Raw genomic sequence first — 23216 nt, 5'->3', positions numbered from 1 at the left:
AGCGATGCTGAAATCATTTCAGCCCTGTGTGTGTGTGTGTGTGTGTGTGTGTGTGTGTGTGTGTGTGTGTGTGTGTGTGTGTGTGTGTGTGTGTGTGTGTGTGTGTGTGTGTGTGTGTGTGTGTGTGTGTGTGTGTGTGTGTGTGTGTGTGTGTGTGTGTGTGTGTGTGTGTGTGTGTGTGCGTGAATGTGAATGTGAATGTGAATGTGAATGTGCATGTACATGTACGTGTCCACGTAGGTTTTCTCACTCTGTACAAAGTCCCAATGTAAACGACAAGTAAAAGACCATTCCCCCTTTCAGCCAAGACATAAGGTCGGTCACTTTGAGTGCAATGATTATTATCAACGGCAACCCCGTTAGATAAAATGCAGAAACTTAACGAACCAATTTGATTTTGCTCACAGATTCTGTCATGCACTCCTGCCATGCACCACATGACACCAATTCGTGCCTGGTGGACGTGGCACTTCCAAATCTGAGACGAATTTTTTTATTTAGAATTTGCAATTCATGACTCCCACTCCCCCATACCCTGGGAATCTTCAGATGCCGTGGGATAATGATGATCTCGATGATGCTGGATGATGGTGATAACAGTGATGGTGATGATAATGCTGGTGATATTGATGTTGGTCGTAAGGATGCTGGTGTTAGTGATGTTGGTGATAATGATGCTGGTGATATTGATGATGATAATCATGCGAATGATAATGATGCTGGTGATAATGAAGTGACACTGATGCTGATGATTATCATGATGGTGGTAATGATCATGGTGATAAAGATGCTAGTGGTAATGATGATTGTGGTAATAATGCTGGTGATATCGATGATGATGATGATGAGGGTGCTAACTATTGTGATATTCAATCTGGTGATAATTATAGTGATAGTGATGCTGGTGGTAATGATGATGGTGAAAATTATGATGATAATGATGATGGTGATGACGGTGATGGTAATGGTGATATTTATGGTGACAGTGATAATGATGTTGGTAAAAACGATGTTAGTGATTATGATCCTGGTAATGGCGGTGAGGGTAAGGGTGGTCATGTTCTTGGTCATGACAGTGACGGTGACGATGACACAGATGGCGGTGTCGGCCGTGAAGACGATAACGGTAATTACCGACGCTGAAAGCTCGACTGACACTAACAAATGACCAACATTAGCCAATATACAGATTAACAGTTTAACTCCCTCAATACGGTGTCATTGTTTTTGTTGTTGTTGTTAATGTTGGTAATGATGGTGGTGTGTTGTGTTTTGTTATATTGTGTTGTTTTGATGTTATTGGTTGTGATGGTGGTAGTGGTGGTTGTGGTTGTGGCAATTATTGTGGTGGTGTTGAAGGTGGCGATGCTAATAGCAGCAGGAGTTAGAGTAACAACATTAATACAAAAGAGCATTACTGGTGTAGTGGTAATGGTGTTCGTGCTGCCAACACTCCCGTTGCTGCTTTTACTACTCTGGCATAAATCACTTCAATAACCATGAACAGATTTAACCGCAGTAATGTTATCGGCAACAGAAAGTGGTGATGGTGAGTAGCGTACACCAGGAGGCGCCTAGCTGCGGAGGAAGCCCTCCCCTGTGCCCTATGTGCCTTGGGCACTGTTGGGGCTGGTAACTAACAGTCACTGCTGGGAATCGGAGAGGAGTGTGGAATTCGAACCCACAACTAAGCGAATACAAGACCAGCACGCATCCTATTACTCCACCAGGGTAGTAGCCTTAATAGTAGTAACAAATGTGATGGTAAAGATGATATACAACGTGCTTCGATTAAGCGTTAGAATGGAGGATATCAATCGCCCCGTGTAAAGCCTGCGGGACCAACAGAGAGGCAAAGAGCATTTCCCGAAAGGCCAAATCTAAATATTCATGTTGGCCTTTGAGCCCAGACTGCGGCGTATACTGTCAATTTCCCTACCGAACTCTGGCAATCTCCGCTGTCACCAGGGCGAGGGAATCTTTTTCCATCCTTCCCTAGATTGGGCGGACCTGGAGAAGTCACGCACACGCGTATACACACACACATAGACACACACACACGCACGCACGCACGCACATACACACACGAACGCACACAGAAAAACACACAATATCCTTGCCCAACAAAGCAGGGTAGGGGTTTGCAGTATTGTGATGGTTTTTAGCCCTGGGCAGGGATCGAATTTAGATTGCTTAGTTAGCAGAAAGCGCAGTACCACTACACCAGCAAGCCTGTATATATATGTGTGTGTGTACCGGTACTCTCAGGGCTCTCGTATGCAGAATAGCAGGCGTTTTTATTCGGCTTCCAGTAACACCTCGAAGAACGGTAAAGGAGTTGACCTTCAGCGCGTCCTCCAGAGTTGTCACCCGGCTGGACGCCTCTCCTGGTCTTCCACATCCGAGTCGGCGCCTTTTTCGGGATCGGCGCGGCCCCCCTGCAGAGCCGGGCCTCGGGACGGACGGCCGTGCGAGGCTGTATTGAGAAGCCGACCCTACCACGTTCGGACCACCGTGAGGCGACGACGAATTTCACCGAGGACAGGACGACGTCGGCAGGAAGCGTCGCTTGACTCGGGTGGTCTTCCTTTTCCCTAGTCCAGCAATTACCCTTCCTGGCGAAGGCAAGGCGAGGGGACTTCGTCGGGAAAGGACCGAAAGCGCAGGGCTGCTGCTCCTTCGGCCTGTGAAGGGTGGTGACGTCACGGCAACGCAGACGACTGATTAGCCGAGAGTAGTGACATCACGACAACGGAGACTACTGATTGGCTGCGAGCAAAGCGAATGGTGACGTTACGGCAACAGAGGCGACTGATTGACAGAGAGCGGTGACGTCACGGCAACGGAGACGACTGATTGGCTCCAAGCGAAGCGAGCCCGCCCGAAGGGCCGAGCCCCCACGTGGCGGTGTCGGGCGCAGCCCGTTGCTCGTAAATGAAAAAAGTATTATTTATATATATATATATATATATATAAATATATAATGTATATATATATATATATATACAGGTATATATGTATGTATGTATATAAATATATATATATATATATATATATTTCGGTCGATCGAAACTAGCTTCAGACTGGAGTCCAAATGCAATATTCATGACTTTGGCCAGAATAAAGTATGTAAAGTTTGCCACTGTGCACTGGAACTTATTGTACAGAAACTGTGGTGGTTAGCTCCAGACGATTTCATGAGTCCCTGGACGATTTTGTTTTGAGTTTCTAGAGGTTTTTGTGTTAATAAACGAACTTGTTACAAGTTATAAAAGACGTGTCCACATTGGCAATCAAGGGCTCGTTAAAGACAAGGAACAAGATGTCAACTTGTGCGAATCAATTAGTATCTAGACCATGGTGACCAGATATATGATTATGCTACGTTTAACATACTTTCCCAACAAAATAATACTATATTAGTCATAGTTTATCGCGCCAGACGGCCAGTTATTCAACTGTTCGATATTAAGAAAAAAATACAATAGAAACCACACATATTAAAAGGAGCAAAATATTTAGCACTACTTTTACCAATCTAGCATAATTTCGGATGCTGTCTATCATATTCTCGCTTGAGAAGTCTTGTCACCATGGTCCAAAGTGTCGACTGGAGTCCTGTTGGCGCCACGCCATACCTCGCCTCTGTTGCCCACAAGTTCCCAATGACTCTGCTACGTATTGAGTAGATGCAAGATTCATTGCTACCGCAAATATGTATGCGAGCTATGTTACATACATGGGCCCCTAAGAGCATGTCGAGTTTGAGAATGATAAGATACTTAGCTCTCTCTCCATCTCTCCCTCCCTCTCTCTCTCTCTCCACCCCCTCTCTCTCTCTCTCGCTCTCTCTCCCTCTCTCTCTCTCTCTGACAAACGCGCGCGCGCGCACATCGAATATTTATAATTAATGATGGTAGTAGTATATTGTAGTAGTATAGTGTAGTATAGTAGTAGTCGTAGTGTAGTAGTAATATAGTAGTAGTATAGTGTAGTATAGTAGTAGCATAGTGTAGTATAGTGTAGTAGTATAGTAGTAGCATAGTGTAGTAGTATAGTAGTAGCATAGTGTAGTAGTATAGTAGTAGCATAGTGTAGTAGTATAGTAGTAGCATAGTGTAGTAGTATAGTAGTAGCATAGTGTAGTAGTATAGTAGCAGCATAGAGTATTAGTATAGTAGTAGCATAGTGTAGTAGTATAGAAGTAGCATAGTGTAGTACTATAGTAGTAGCATAGTGTAGTAGTATAGTAGTAGCATAGTGTAGGAGTATAGAAGTAGTATAGTGTAGGAGTATAGTAGTATTATACTCGTAGTGTAGGAGTATAGTGGCATTATAGTGCAGTATAGTGTAGTATAGTAGTAGTATAATGTAGTATAGTGTTGTAGTATAGTAGTATATTGGAGTAGTAGAGTGTAGTAGTATAGTAGTAGCATAGAGTAGGAGAATAGTAGTAGTATAGTGTAGGAGTATAGTAGAAGTATAGTGTGGTATAGTAGTAGTATAGTTGTAGTATAGTAGTAGTATAGTGTAGTATAGTGGTAATATAGTAGTTGTGTAGTGTAGCAGTATAGTAGTAGTATAGTGTAGTATAGTAATAGTATAATGTAGTATAGTAGTAACATAGAGTAGGAGAATAGTAGTAGTATAGTGTAGGAGTACAGTAGAAGTATAGTGTGGTATAGTAGTAGTATAGTGTAGTAGTATAGTAGTAGTGTAATGTAGTAGTATAATGTATAGTGTAGTAGTATAGTAGTAGTATAGTGTAGTATAATGTATAGTGTAGTAGTATAGTAGTTGTATAATGTATAGTAGTATATTGTAGTAGTATAGGATAGTACAGTGTTGTAGTAACATAGTGTAGTAGTATAGTAGTAGCATAGTGTAGTAGTATAATGTAGTAGTATAGTAGTAGCATAGTGTAGTATTATAGTAGTAGCATAGTGTAGTATTATATTAGTAGCATAGTGTAGTAGTATTGTAGTAGCATAGTGTAGTAGTATAGTAGTACCATAGTGTAGTGGTATAGTAGTAGCAGAGTGTAGTAGTGTAGTAGTAGTATAGTGTATTAGTATAGTGTAGTGGTATATTAGCAGCATAGTTGAGTGGTATAGCAGTAGTATTGTAGTGGTATATTAGTAGCATAGTTTAGTATTATAGTGTAGTAGTATAGTATAGTAGTATAGTGTAGTAGTATAGTAGTAGCATAGTGTAGTAGTATGGTGTAGCATAGTGTAGTAGTACAGTAGTAGCATAGTGTAGTAGTATAGTAGTAATATAGTGTAGTATAGTATAATGTAGTAGTAGTATAGTGTAGTAGATCAGTGTAGTAGTATAGTAGTAGTATAGTATGGTAGTATTGTAGTAGTAGTATAGTGTAGTAGTATTGTAGTAGTAGTATAGTGTAGTGGTATTGTAGTAGTAGTAATGTGGTAGTAGTATAGTGTCGTATTGTAGTAATATAGTGTCTTAGTATTGTAGTAGTAGTATAGTGTAGTGATATAATAGTAGCGTAGTGTAGTAGTATAGTAGAAGCATAGTGTAGTAGTATAGTAGTAGCATAGTGTAGTAGTATAATAGTAGCATAGTGTAGTAGTATAGTGTAGTAGTATAGTAGTAGTAGTATTGTAGTAGTATAGTGTAGTAGTATAGTATAGCAGTATTGTAGTAGTAGTATAGTGTAGTAGTATAGTAGTAGCATAGTGTAGTAGTATATTAGTAGCATAGTGTAGTAGTATAGTAGTAGTATAGCGTAGTAGTATAGTGGTAGTATAGCGTAGTAGTATAGTATAGTTTAGTAGTATAGCAATAGTATAGTATAGTAGTAGTACAGTACAGTAGTATAGTAATATAATATAGTAGTAGTATTGTAGTAGTAGTAATAATAATAACATATAATCATAATAACCATAATAGTGTAAAGAATGCATCTGTGCAGTGGCCACGTCCGCCATAGAAGAGTATCTTAAGATTATTAGATTATATTCCAGATATCAGGTTTAGCTTACCTCTGACCACCTGGGAAATTGACGTATCTAATGTTGGGAATCTTTAAGATCATAAGAAAACTAAAATGATGATAAAAACAGCACCAACAATAGTAATGATAATAATGACTTTAATTGCAATGATCATTATAGTAGTGATAGTGACGATAGTAACGAGAGTAATAATGATATGATGGTAATAATGATCATTTTGAAGTGTACATCGGGTAACGAAACTTCCGCGTTGCCAAAAGATAATTGGAGTATGAGCTCCTATGCGGTGCGCATGTGCCCCGCGGAAGACTCGTGGTTACGCGAAGGATTTGTTATAACTCGAAGACAAATCAAACAGAATTAGCCCAATCATTTCTCTTCCAGAGCGGCCTCTCTCCTCCCTCTGTGAGGGTGTGGGTGACGGGTAAGTGGGTGGATGGGGTGATGAATGGATATTACACCGACTGGAAATATATGAAAACTAAGGGCAGCGGCCAACCAGAGTCCGATGGCAGGATAATTTGAGGGACCCGTGCGAGGCTAGGAATTACGCAGAAAAAAAAAATGGACTATATACGAAGAAGGATACGTGGAAGGTAATGGAAAGACAGTGGGGGCTGGAATCTGGAATGAAGGGATGGGGAAAGAAAGATTGTAGACGAAGAGGGGGCGGGGAATTAGGGAGAGGTTACAGAGAGGAGGAAAATTAGTAACTGGACCCTTTATGCTGGAGGAAGGGGAGGGGAGGGGAGGGGAAGTGGAACGGGTGAGAGGGGAGAGGGAGGGGAGTTAATTGGCACTGTGTGGGAAGAGGTTGTACAAGGGGAAATACCGGTAAAGGAGTGATTTATGCAGAGAATGAAGCGCATGGGGAGAAGGCAAAGAGAAAGGAGAGGGGCTGGGGTAGAAATCAGGGGGGGATGAATATATATATATATATATATATATGACGTAAGTGGGAGTAGGAAACACAGGAGTCTTATAATTTATTCCTGACTAGTTTCGCAGGTATGCTTTGAAAAAAAGCATACGTGCGAAACTAGTCAGGAATAAACTCAGACTAAGACTCCTGTGTTTTCTACTCCCACTTAAATCAACCTGCCAGAATGTCTCAACGTATGTATGTATATATATATATATATATATATATATATATATATATATATATATAATTTGTGTGTGTGTGTTGAGACATTCTTACAAGTTGACGCGAGTGGGAATAGGAATTACAGGGGTCTTAGTCTGAGTTTATTTCTCTGATAAAATATATTTGCGAAATAAGTCCTACTCAGTGTGATATCGCCCCCAATGGGCAGAGGCGCTGTTTATTGCAAACGAAATACTAATACTCCGTCACCTCCGTCATCTCTAACTCCGCTTCCTCCATCTCCTACTCCATCTCCTCCACCTCCTACTCTTGCTCCTCCTCTCCCTCCTCCTCTTCCTCTTCCTCCTCCTCTGCACCACCCATCACATTACCTCCCATCTCGGCTGCCCTCCTTCATCATGGGCCCCGCCGATTTCTGTCTCCCGCCCGCTCGCTTGCTCGCTCGCTCTCTTCTCCTTGCCTTCATTCCTCGTCTCGCTGTCCTCCTCCTCCTCCTCCTCCTCCTCTGTTTGTCTGTCTGTTTGTTTTGTCTGTATGTATTTCTGTCTGTTTGCTTCGTCTGTTTACCTGTCTGTCTCTGTTTATTTTGTCTGTGTCTGTTTCTCTGCCTGTCTGTCTGCCTGCCTGCTTGCTTGCCTGATTGTCTATGTCAGGACTCAAGCAGTAACATCAGCAGGAAACGGAGCATCAGCAACTCTGGCTGTTCCATCAAGATGTCAACATCGATGACGTCAACAGCTGGGTCAGAGGAAAAAGGGCACAAGAGCCGCGGCGGCGGCGGCGGGGGCGGAAACCGCGAATCTTCCGCGGAAACCATTACATGGCACTTCCCATCAGGGTGACCAGATTTAGCATAATTATGCTAAAGTTAGCATACTCTCCCATTAAATTGTACAGTTTTGTACCAGAGATATCCACGAAATACAACGTCACAGCCACCAATTCTGCTTGACTGTAAAAGTGACAGAGTTAGCAGTTAGATACATTATCTACTGGTAAGAAAAAGTGGATTTTCTAGTGAAAAAGATAATCCATCACAACTCCTACCATTGCTTTCACTATCACGTCTCTCACCATTGACAACAGCATTGACAATGGCAAAAGCATTAACAACAACAACAACAACAATAATACTAATGTCGACATCATCCTCAACGACTATGACAAAGAACTTGAGAACAACGACAGATAACACGACCACGACAATAACGAAGAACAAGACGACGACAAATAACCGATGGCGACGAAGAACACGATCATAACGACGAAGAACATAACTACGACGACGAAGTTGTCGATAATGACGACGACAGCGACAACGAAGAATACTCCGACGATGACAAAAAAAAAAAAAAAATAAAATAAAATAAAATAAACGACAGTCATTGCCGGACCAAGGGTCATGACGAACAGGGCCGCACCTGGCCCCTCAAGGCCGCACGGACGTGTTTCCCTCCCCTGGCTTCTCTCCCGGCACACGGACCGGGCGGGCGGGTCCGGATTTCGGTGAGAAGAAGAAGAACAGGTTCTGTGTCTGCGGAATGTAGGCATAGGAGAACCACAGGGGTGGGCGTGGGTGCGCGTGATTGAGGAGGAGGAGGGGGAGGAGTAGGAGGAGGAAGAAGAGAAGGAGGGGGAAGAGGAAAAGGAAGAGGAGGTAGAAGAGGGGGAGGAGGAGGAGGAAGTGGTGAAGGAGGAGGAAGAGGAGGAGGAAGATGAAGAAGATGAGGAGGAAGAAAATAAGAAAGAGGTGGAGGAGGAGGAGGAAGAGAAAGAAGTGGAGGAAGAGGAAGAGGAGAAGAAAGAATAGGAAAAGGAGATGGAGGAAGAAGAGGAAGGGGAGAAGGAGGAGGAGCAAGAAGAGCAAGAGTCAGAGGAGGAGGAGGAGGAGGAAAGCTAAGTAGATAATTTATGTTACTCTGATAAAGAGAATGCTGATAGCGTAGTGGTGTGGGCATTCCGTCTGTGTCATAAAGATGATTAGTTCGATCCCCTTCTCCCCCTTCTCCCCCTTCTCCCCCTTTTCCCCTTCTCCCTTCTCCCCTTCCCCCTTCCTTCCCCTTCCCCCATCCCTCCCCTTCCCCCTTCCCTCCCCTCTACTCGCTGAACTATTACACTAGATTTGGCCCTATAGTAAGTAGATTGTAGAATCATTGCTTATGCTTAAAAGCAAATATTTGTTTTTTACAATGTAACAAAAGAAATGAAAGTAGAAAAAATATAGTGAAATAGGATTAAACAAATAGAAATAATATGAATTTAATGAAATGAAGTGAAATAGAATAAACGTGAAATGAAATAAAATAAAATTACATTAGATAAAACCCAAAGTAGTCAACCAACACGTTGGAATTTTAAGAACACGATCACTTATGTGATATCGTAAGTCTGGTAACATGCGCGAAGCTGTTGTTATTGTTGACATTACCGTAAAAAAAAAATGCGTGTGTATTTTTTTTTTTTTGTCGTTTAATTGAATTTAGTTTCATTTATCTTATTTTGATTTATTTAATTTCTCATCTTATTCTGCCTTATTTTATTTTTCATTTTTTTTTTATTCAGTCTTATTTTGATTAATTTTATTTTCAATTTTCTTTTCTTTCATTTTATCTTACTTTTCTTATTCTTTTTCTTTAATATTTCAACCTGTTTTCACTATTTTTTGTAACCGCAAGTTCGGCTGGCCATTGATGCAGCTACAAAAAACATGAAGAAGAAGAAAAAGAAAATGATATACGAGTAAAAAATCTAGACAGGAAAGCCATTTTCCTAAGAGTGTTCTTGACACTGCCATTCCATTAGTAAATTACTCGCCCCTCCCCCCCCCAAACAAAAAGATGTACGCAAAAAAAGAAAATATAGATAAATAAAAAATAAATAGATAAAAGAAAGGACGGAGATGAGAAAGTGTAGTGGTCACAGATGGTGACTCAAGATGGTGAGGCTGATATAGCTGCTCCTTCAGATATATATGTATAATTAGTAGCGTTGGTGGCGTAACCAAAAACGTGTTTGCTGATCGCGCATTTCCTTTTCTCATCTTCCTTCTCCTCCTCCTCCTCCTCCTCCTCCTCCACCACCTCCTCTTCCACCTCCTCTTCTCCCTCCTCCTCCTCTTCATTCTCCTCCTCTCCCCTTCATCTTCCGCTTCCTCCTCCTCCTCCTCCTCCAATTGGTTTACCAATAGGGTGGTCAACGACTGGAATAGACTTATTAACCATGTAGTGAGCGCTGAAACTATCAGTTGTTTTAAGAAACGATTACACAGCTTTATATATGGGGATGACAGGTGGTAATAAACATGGAACTACCTAGTGTATGCCTTATGGTCATTTGCAGTCTCCTTCATTCTTATATACTTATGTTCCTCCTCCTCTACTCCTCCTCTTCCTCTTCATCTTCCTCCTCCTCTTCCTCCTCTTCCACCTCCTCCTCTTCCTCCTCTTTTGCCTCCTCCTCCTCTTCCACCTCCTCTTCCACCTGTTCCTCCTCCTCCTTCTCGTCGTCCTCTTTTGCCTCTGTATATATAAAGATATCTGTATCTATATATACAGATATTTGTATATATATATACATATACAAATATCTGTATATATACATACGGATATCTGTATATATACATACAGATATCTGGACGTATATATAAAGATATTTGTATCTGTATATATACATACAAATATCTGTATGTATAAATACAGGTATCTGTATGTATATATACAGATATATGTATGTATATACACAGATATCTGTATGTATATATACAGATATCTGAATGTATATATACAGATATCTGTATGTATATATACAGATATCTGTATCTATATATACAGATATCTGTATCTATATATACAGCTATCTGTATCTATATATATACATATATCTGTATCTATATATACAGATATCTGTATCTATATATATAGATATCTGTATCTATATATACAGATCTGTATGTATATATACAGATCTGTATGTATATATACAGATCTGTATGTATATATACAGATCTGTACGTATATATACAGATCTGTATGTATATACGGATATTTATGTATATATTTAGATATCTGTATGTATATATACGGATATCTGCATGTATATATACAGAAATCTGTATGTATATATACAGAAATATGTATGTATATATACAGAAAACTGTATGTATATATACAGATATCAGTATGTATATATACAGATATTTGTATGTTTATATACAGGTTTTTTGTTTGTATATATACAGATATACGGATATTTGTATGTATATATACGGATATTTGTATGTATATATACGGATATTTGTATGTATATATACAGATATATGTATGTATATATACGGATATCTGTATGTATATATACAGATATCTGTATGTATATATATAGATCTGTATATATACATACAGATATCCGTATATATACATAGAGATATCTGTATGTATATATACACATTTCTGTATGTATATATACAAATATCTGTATGTATATATACAGATTTCCGTATGTATATATACAGACTTCTGAATGTATATATACAGATTTCCGTATGTATATATAAAGATATCTGTATGAATATATACGGATATCTGTATGTATATATACGGATACCTGTATGTATATTTACAGATATCTGTATGTATATATACGGATATCTGTATGTATATATACAGATATCTGTATGTATATATACAGATGTGTATGTATATATACAGACCTGTATGTATATATACAGATCTGTATGTATATATACGGATATCTGTATGTATATATACAGATATCTGTATGTATATATACAGATATCTGTAAGTATATATACAGATATCTGTATGTATATTTACGAATATCTGTATATATATATATATATATATATATATATATATATACATCTGTATTGTATATATACAGTTATCTGTATGTATATATACAGATATCTGTTTGTATATATACGGATATCTGTGTGGATATATACGGATATTTGTATGTATATATATACAAATCTGTATGTATATATACAGATATATATAGGTATATATACAGATAACTGTATGTATATATACGAATATCTGTATGTATATATACATATATCTGTACGTATATATACAGATATCTGTATGTATATATACGGATATCTCTATGTATATATACGGATATCTGTATGTATATATACGGATATCTGTATGTATATATACAGATATATGTATGTATATATACAGTTATCTGTATGCACATGTACAGATATCTGTATATATACAGATATCTGTATATATATATACAGATTTCTGTATATATATATATATATACAAATTTCTGTATGTATATATACAGATTTCTGTATGTATATATACAGATTTCAGTAAGTATATATAGAGAATATCTGTATATATACAGATATCTGTATGTATATATACAAATATCAGTATATTTACATATAGATCTGTATATATACAGACTTCTGTATGTATATATACAGTTATCTGTGTGTATATATACGGATATCTGTATGTATATATACAGATATGTATTTATATATACAGATATCTGTATGTAAATATACGAATCTGTATGTATATATACGGATATCTGTATGTACATATACGTATATCTGTATGTATATATACAGTCATCTGTATGTATATATACAGATATGTATGTATATATAAGGATATATGTATGTATATATAGTCATCTGTATGTATATATACGGATATCTGTTTATATATATACAGATCTGTATGTATATATACAGATCTGTATGTATATATACAAATATCTGTATGTATATATACAGATATCTGTATGTATATATACGGATATCTATATGTATATATACAGTTATCTGTAGGTATATATATATATATACAGATTTCTGTATGTATATATACAGATATCTGTATGTATATATACAGATTTCTGTATGTATATGTACAGATATCTGTATGCATATATACAGATCTGTATGCATATATATAGATATCTGTATGTATATATACATACAGTTATCTGTATATATACATAGAGATCTGTATGTATACATACAGATATCTGTATATATACATACAGTTATCTGTATATATACATACAGATAACTGTATATATACATACAGATATATATATATATACATACAGATATCCGTATATATACATACAGATATCCGTATATATTCATACAGATATCCGTACATATACATACAGATATCCATACATATACATACAGATATCTGTATATATACATACAGATATCTATATATATACATACAGAGAAGTGTATATATACATAATAATATCCGTATATATACAATCAGTTATCTGTATATATACATAGAGATCTGTATGTATACATACAGATATCTGTATATATAAATACAGTTATCTGTATACATACATACAGATAACTGTATATATACATACAGATATATATATATATACATACAGATATCCGTATATATTCATACAGATATCCGTACATATACATACAGATATCCATACATATACATACAGATATCTGTATATATACATACAGATATCTATATATATGTTACGAATCTCGCTCACCTATCTGACTTGCAATAGATTAAGTATGTGAAATGAGTTCCCAAGACCCCATGTCTTTGGAATAACTCAAATAGAAATTGTAAAGTTGTTAGACTCGTAACACATAGTAAGAGTGAATGGGTGACTGAGTTCCCAAGACCCCATGTCTTTGGGAAAACTCCAATAGAAATTACAAGGTCGCCACTTGATTTTATTAAAATCAAGAAAATCAAGAAAAATGAAACGCACAGAATAACGTTTAACACTATTCATTAAAATTCAACAGGATTACATGAAGGATTACAATCACTAAACTTCAAGTGTGTAAATAAGTTTACATTGAAATGAGTAAATATATTTCAAAACAGAAGATTCCCGCTCGAAAACTTTTAACGGGGGTGAAAGAAGATTAATTAATTAATTAATACTTTACCAACAAAAAACACTGTCTAAGTCACTGCCATAAACGTTTAACACCACTACATGAAGCACTAGTGGTGTTACTAGCTGAGTTATTGTTTTAAGACTAATACAGGGGGAGTACAGAGGACTTACTTCAGCCGGCGACCCCTCCGAGGCACACCTTTACACTTTCCCCTCTACCCTCAAACTGACTCAGACACGCCCAAGTCGCCCTGGTTCTTCTTCAAAAAACCCTCTGATTGGCCCATAGGAATTGCGTCTATGGTGGTTGAACCCCATTGGTCAATTAACTAAAAACGTTCTCCTTCGTTCTAGGCTGAGTGTTAGAACAAATACTCCATTGAGTAGGTTTTCCTTCCCACGCGTCCTCCCACGTTATCACGGAGCGCCGTTATCCAAAGTTATACTATCCCCACCTTACATATATGGGAATATATGTGACAATATACATACAGATAAGTGTATATATACATAATAATATCCGTATATATACATACAGAAATCTGTATATATACATACAGATATCTGTATATATACATACAGATATCTGTATATATACATACAGTTATCTCTATATATACATAGAGATATGTATATATACATACAGATATCTGTATATATACATAGAGTTATCTGTATATGTACATACAGATAACTGTATATATACATACAGATATATATATATATACATACAGATATCCGTATATGTACATACAGATATCCGTATATATTCATACAGATATCCGTACATATACATACAGATATCCATACATATACATAAAGATATCTGTATATATACATACAGATATCTATATATATACATACAGATAAGTGTATATATACATACAAATATCCGTATATATACATACAAATATCCGTATATATACATACAGATATCTGTATATATACATACAGATAACTGTATATATACATACAGTTATCCGTATATATACATACAGTTATCCGTATATATACATTCAGATCTGTATATATACATACAGATATCCGTATATATACATAGATATAACTATATATATACATACAGTTATCCGTATATATACATACAGATTTCCGTATATATACATACAAATATCCGTATATATACATACAGATATCTGCATATATACATATAGATAACTGTATATATACAGATATCTGTATAAATACATACTATATCCGTATATATACATACAGAAATCTGTATATATACATACAGATATCCGTATATATACATACAGATATCTGTATATATACACAGATATCTGTATATATACATACAGATATCCATATATATACATACAGATATCCGTATATATACATACAGATATCTGTATATATACATACAGATATCTATATATATACATACAGATAAGTGTATATATACATACAGATATCTGTATATATACATACAGATATCTATATATATACATACCGATATCCGTATATATATATATACAGAAATCTGTATATATACATACAGATCTGTATATATACATACAGAAATCTGTATATATACATGCAGATATCCGTATATATACATGCAGATATCCGTTTATATACATACAGATATCCGTATATATATACAGATAACTACTGTATATATATACATACAGTTATCCATATATATACATACAGATATCTGTATATATACATACAGATATCTGTATATATACATACAGATATCCGTATATATACACATACAGATATCCATATACATACATACAGATATCCGTATATATACATACAGATATCTATATATATACATACAGAAGTGTATATATACATACAAATATCCGTATATATACATACAAATATCCGTATATATACATACAGATATCTGTATATATACATACAGATAACTGTATATATACATACAGTTATCCGTATATATACATTCAGATCTGTATATGTACATACAGATATCCGTATATATACATAGATATAACTATATATATACATACAGTTATCCGTATATATACATACAGATTTCCGTGTATATACATACAAATATCCGTATATATACATACAGATATCTGCATATATACATATAGATAACTGTATATATACAGATATCTATATAAATACATACTATATCCGTATATACACATACAGAAATCTGTATATATACATACAGATATCCGTATATATACATACAGATATCTGTATATATACATACAGATATCTGTATATATACATACAGATATCCATATATATACATACAGATATCCGTATATATACATACAGATATCTGTATATATACATACAGATATCTATATATATACATACAGATAAGTGTATATATACATACAGATATCTGTATATATACATACAGATATCTATATATATACATACCGATATCCGTATATATATATATATACAGAAATCTGTATATATACATACAGATCTGTATATATACATACAGAAATCTGTATATATACATGCAGATATCCGTATATATACATGCAGATATCCGTTTATATACATACAGATATCCGTATATATATACAGATAACTACTGTATATATATACACACAGTTATCCATATATATACATACAGATATCTGTATATATACATACAGATATCTGTATATATACATACAGATATCCGTATATATACACATACAGATATCCATATATATACATACAGATATCCATAAATACATACAGATATCCGTCTATATACATACAGATATCTGTATATATATACAAACATAAACTATATATACATACAGATATCCATATATATACATACAGATATCCATAAATACATACAGATATCCGTCTATATACATACAGATATCTGTATATATATAAACAGATATCTGTATATATACATACAGATATCTGTATATATACATAGAGATATCTCTATATATACATACAGATCTGTATATATACATACAGATATCTGTACATATACATACATAAATCTGTATATATACATACAGATATCTGTATATATACATACAGATAACTGTATATATACATACAGATATATGTATATATACGTATAGATATCCGTATATATACATACAGATATCTGTATATATACATACAGATATTTGTATATATACATACAGATATCCGTATATATACATACAGATGACTATATATACATAAAGATATCCGTATATATACATACAGATATCTGTATATATACATACAGATGACTGTATATATACATACAGATATCTGTATATATACATACAGATATCTGTATATATACATACAGATCTGTATATATACATACAGATATCTGTACATATACATACAGAAGCCTGTATATATACAGATCCATTTGTATATATACTGATATTTGTATATATACATACAGATATCTGTATATACTGATATTCTCTATATATACATACAGAAATATGTATATATACATACAGAAATATGTATATATACATACAGAAATCTGTATATATACATAAAGAAATCTGTATATATATATATATATATACAGAACTGTATATATATATATATATATATATATACAGATATCTGTATATATACAGATATCTGTATATATACATACAGATATCCTCTATATATACATAAAGATATCCGTATATGTACATACAGATATCTGTATATATACATACAGATATCTGTATATATACCTACATATATCTGTATATATACATACAGATATCTGTATATATACTTACAGATATCTGTATATATACCTACAGATATCTGTATATATACATACAGATATCTGTATATATACATACAGATATGCGTATATATACAGAGATATCTGTATATATATTCAGATATCTATATATATACATACAGATAAGTGTATATATACATGCAGATATCTGTATATATACATACAGATATCCGTAAATATACATACAGATATCTGTATATATACATACAGATGTCTGCATATATACGTACAGATATCTGTATATATACATACAGATATCTGTATATATACATACAGATATCTGTATATATACATACAGATATTTGTATATATACATACAGATATCTATATATACACATACAGATAACTGTATATATACATACAGATATCTATATATATTTATACAGATATCCGTAAATATACATACAGATATCCGTATATATACATACAGAAATCTGTATATATACATACAGATAACTGTATATATACATACAGATATCCGTATATATACATACAGATATCCGTATATATACATACAGATATCCGTATATATACATACAGACATCTGTATATATACATAGGGATATCTATATATATATATATACAGATAAGTGTATATATACATACAGATATCCGTATATATACATACAGAAATCTGCATATATACATACAGATAACTGTATATATATATATATATACAGATATCTATATATATACATACAGATATCCGTATATATACATACAGATATCTGTATATATACATACAGGTATCTGTATATATACATACAGATAACTGTATATATACATACAGATATCTATATAAATACATACGATATCCGTATATATACATACAGAAATTTGTATATATACATACAGATATCTGTATATATACATACAGATGACTGTATATATACATACAGATATCCGTATATATACATACAGATATCCGTATATATACATACAGATATCCGTATATTTACATACAGATATCTGTATATATACATATAGAAATCTGTATATATATATATATACAGAAATCTGTATATAGATACAGATATCCGTATATATATATACAGTTATCCGTATACATACATACAGATAAACGTATATGTACATACAGATATCTGTATATAAACATACAGATAACTGTATATATACTTACAGATATCTGTATATATACATACAAATATGCGTATATATACATACAGATATCGATATATATACATACAGATATCCGTATATATACATACAGATATCTGTATATATACATACAGATATCTGTATATATACATACAGATAACTGTATATATACATACAGATATCTATATATATACATACAGATATCTGTATATATACATACAGACATCTGTATATATACATACAGATCTGTATATATACATACAGAAATCTGTATATATATATACAGATATCCGTATATATACATACAGATATCTGTATATATACATACAGATATCTATATATATACAAACAGGTATCCGTATATATACACATACAGATATCCATATATATACATACAGATATCCGTATATATACATACAGATATGTTTATATACATACAGATATCTGTATATATATACAAACATAACTGTATATATACATACAGATATCCGTATATATACATACAGATATCCATAAATACATACAGATATCCGTATATATACATACAGATATCTGTATATATATAAACAGATATCTGCATATATACATACAGATATCTGTATATATACATACAGATATGTGTATATATACATACAGATATCTGTATATATACATACAGATATCTCTATATATACATACATATCTGTATATATACATACAGATATCTGTACATATACATACAGAAATCTGTATATATACATACAGATATCTGTATATATACATACAGATAACTTTATATATACATACAGATATCCGTATATATACATACAGATGACTATATATACATAAAGATATCCGTATATATACATACAAATTTCTGTATATATACATACAGATGACTGCATATATACATACAGATATCTGTATATATACATACAGATCTGTATATATACATACAGATATCCGCATATTTACATACAGAAGTCTGTATATATACAGATCTATTTGTATATATACTGATATTTGTATATATACATACAGATATCTGTATATACAGATATTCTCTATATATACATACAGAAATCTGTATATATACATAAGAAATATGTATATATATGTATACATACAGAAATCTGTATATATACATAAAGAAATCTGTATATATATATATATATATACAGATAACTGTATATATATATATATACAGATATCTGTATATATACAGATATCTGTATATATACATACAGATATCTGTATATATACATACAGATATCTGTATATATACATACAGATATCTGTATATATACATACAGATCTGTATATATACATACATATTCCGTATATTTACATACAGAAGCCTGTATATATACAGATCTATTTGTATATATACTGATATTTGTATATATGCATACAGATATCTGTATATATACATACAGATATTCTGTATATATACATACAGAAATCTGTAAACATACATAAAGAAATATGTATACATATATAAAGAAATCTGTATATATATACAGAAAACTGTATATATATATATATATATATATATATACAGATAACTGTATATATATATATATATATATATATACAGATATCTGTATATATACAGATATCTGTATATACATACAGATACCTCTATATATACATAAAGATATCCGTATATGTACATACAGATATCTGTATATATACATACAGATATCTGTATATATACTTACAGATATCTGTATATATACCTACAGATATCTGTATATATACATACAGATATCTGTATATATACATACAGATATGCGTATATATATACAGATATCTGTATATATACATACAGATATGCGTATATATACAGGGTTATCTGTATATATATATTCAGATATCTATATATATACATACAGATAAGTGTATATATACATACAGATATCTGTATATATACATACAGATATACAGATAACTGTATTTATATATACAGTTATCTGTATGTATATATACAGATATCTGTATGTATATATACGGATATCTGTATGTATATATAAAGTTTTCTGTATGTATATATACAGATATCTGTATGTATATATACAGATATCTGTATGTATATATATATAGATATCCGTATGTATGTATAGGGATATCTGTATGTATATATACAGATATCTGTATGTATATATACGGATATCTTTATGTATATATACGGATATCTGTATGTATATATATAAATATCTGTATGTATATATATAGATATATTATGGGAGAAAGCATACGCTGGACTCGACGTTCGTCAATTTATTCCGACGTTTCGAACCCTGTCTTGGGTTCGTCTTCAGGGTAATACAGTGGTAGCAATGGAAATGTACATAAATAAGGGGAATTTGGTACACTGGGACAGGTCTCCACAGTAACCGTTATAATCCAACGCAGTTAAACCAAATAAAAAACACAAATGGGAAACAAATATAAATAAAACTGTAAAATAACAGGTGCAATACTTCCTTGAAAACATTCACCGAGTTTACCATAGAAAAAATATGTATATATATATAAAGAAAATACAGTGAAAGTTGTAAGGATTCACCCCGCTACCGATGGGTCGCACCACTGTGCACCCCCGTGGAACAAATGTCCCGCGTAGCATGTATTATCACGAATAAAAGAAATTGGAACAAGAACACAAAATCCATCAATATCATAAACATGCAAAAAAAGGAAGAGTACAAATTGAAATAAATAAGAAATGCAGTGTGAAAAAATGTCCCTGTATTTTCTTTATAGATATATACATATTTTTTCTATGGTTAACTCGGTGAATGTTTTCAAGGAAGTATTGCACCTGTTATTTTACAGTTTTATTTATATTTGTTTCTCATTTGTGTTTTTGATTTGGTTTAACTGCGTTGGATTATAACGGTTACTGTGGAGACCTGTCCCAGTGTACCAAATTCCCCTTATTTATGTACATTTCCATTGCTACCACTGTATTACCCTGAAGACGAACCCCGGACAGGGTTCGAAACGTCGGAATAAATTGACGAACGTCGAGTCCAGCGTATGCTTTCTCCCATAACAATGGTTCCTGGACTCCAGCTGTTTACGAATATATAGATATATGTATGTATATATACAGATATCTGTATATATACATACAGATATCCGTATATATACATATAGATATCTGTATGCATATATACAGGTTTCTGTATGTATATATACAGATCTGTATGTATATACATAGATATCTGTATTTATATATACAGATATCTGTATGTATAGATACAGATATCTGTATGTATATATACAGATATCTGTATGTATATAGATATCTGTATGTATACCGATATTTGTATGTATATATACAGATCTTCTCCTTCGCGTTCTTCTTTGCGTTCTTCTTTGCGTTCTTCTTCGCCTTCTTCTTCTTTTTCTTCTTCTTTTTCTTCTTCTTCTTTTTCTTCTTTTTCTTCTTCGCGTTCCTCTTCTTCTTCTTCGCGTTCTTCTTGTTCTCTTTCTGATTCTTCGCGTTCCTCTTGGCGTTCTTCTTCCTCGCGTTCTTTTTCGCGTTCTTTTTCGCATTCCACTTCGTGTTTTTCTTCGCATTCCTCTCTGGGTTCTGCTTCGCGTTCTTCTTTCTCTCGTTCTTCTTCCCGTTCTTCTTCTCGTTCGTCTTCTTGCTGGGGATCCCGTGTTGGGGTTCCGCCCCAAGGCCTTGGCCGAAGGGGAAAACGAGGGATTGGAGCGTGGAAAACTGCGGTCGTAGGCCGCTGTTTGCGCAGCAAAGCAACCGGAGAAGCCGGGGAGGGCGAAGCCCGCGGCTTGTATATATGTATATATATATATATATATATATATATATTTATATATATATACAGTATATACATATATTTATATATATATATATGTATATATACATACATATCCTCGTATATGTATATACATATGTTTATATATATATATATGTATATGTATATACATATGTATACATATATATATAAACATTTATATATATACATATATATACACATTTATATATATATTCATATATATACAAATATATATATATATATACATAAATACGTATATTTATATATATATATACATGTATATATATAAATATTCATATATATATATATGTATATATATGTATATATATACATATATTTATTATATTATATATATATATTTATATATATATGTATATATATATTTTTTATATATATATATACATATACATACATATAATGATATTTATGTATGTATACACATTTGTATAACATTTACATTATATATATATATATTATATATGTATGTATATATATTTATACATATATATATATATATATATATATATATATATATATATATGTATATATATATGTATGTATATATATTTATATATATATACATTTATATA

Source organism: Oratosquilla oratoria, chromosome 23 (assembly GCF_046742065.1).
Source record: "Oratosquilla oratoria isolate Oo_2021 chromosome 23, ASM4674206v1, whole genome shotgun sequence".
In the NCBI taxonomy this organism is placed as follows: domain Eukaryota; kingdom Metazoa; phylum Arthropoda; class Malacostraca; order Stomatopoda; family Squillidae; genus Oratosquilla; species Oratosquilla oratoria.
The sequence above is the reverse complement of the archived record's forward strand: the minus strand, read 5'-3'. Positions refer to the sequence as shown.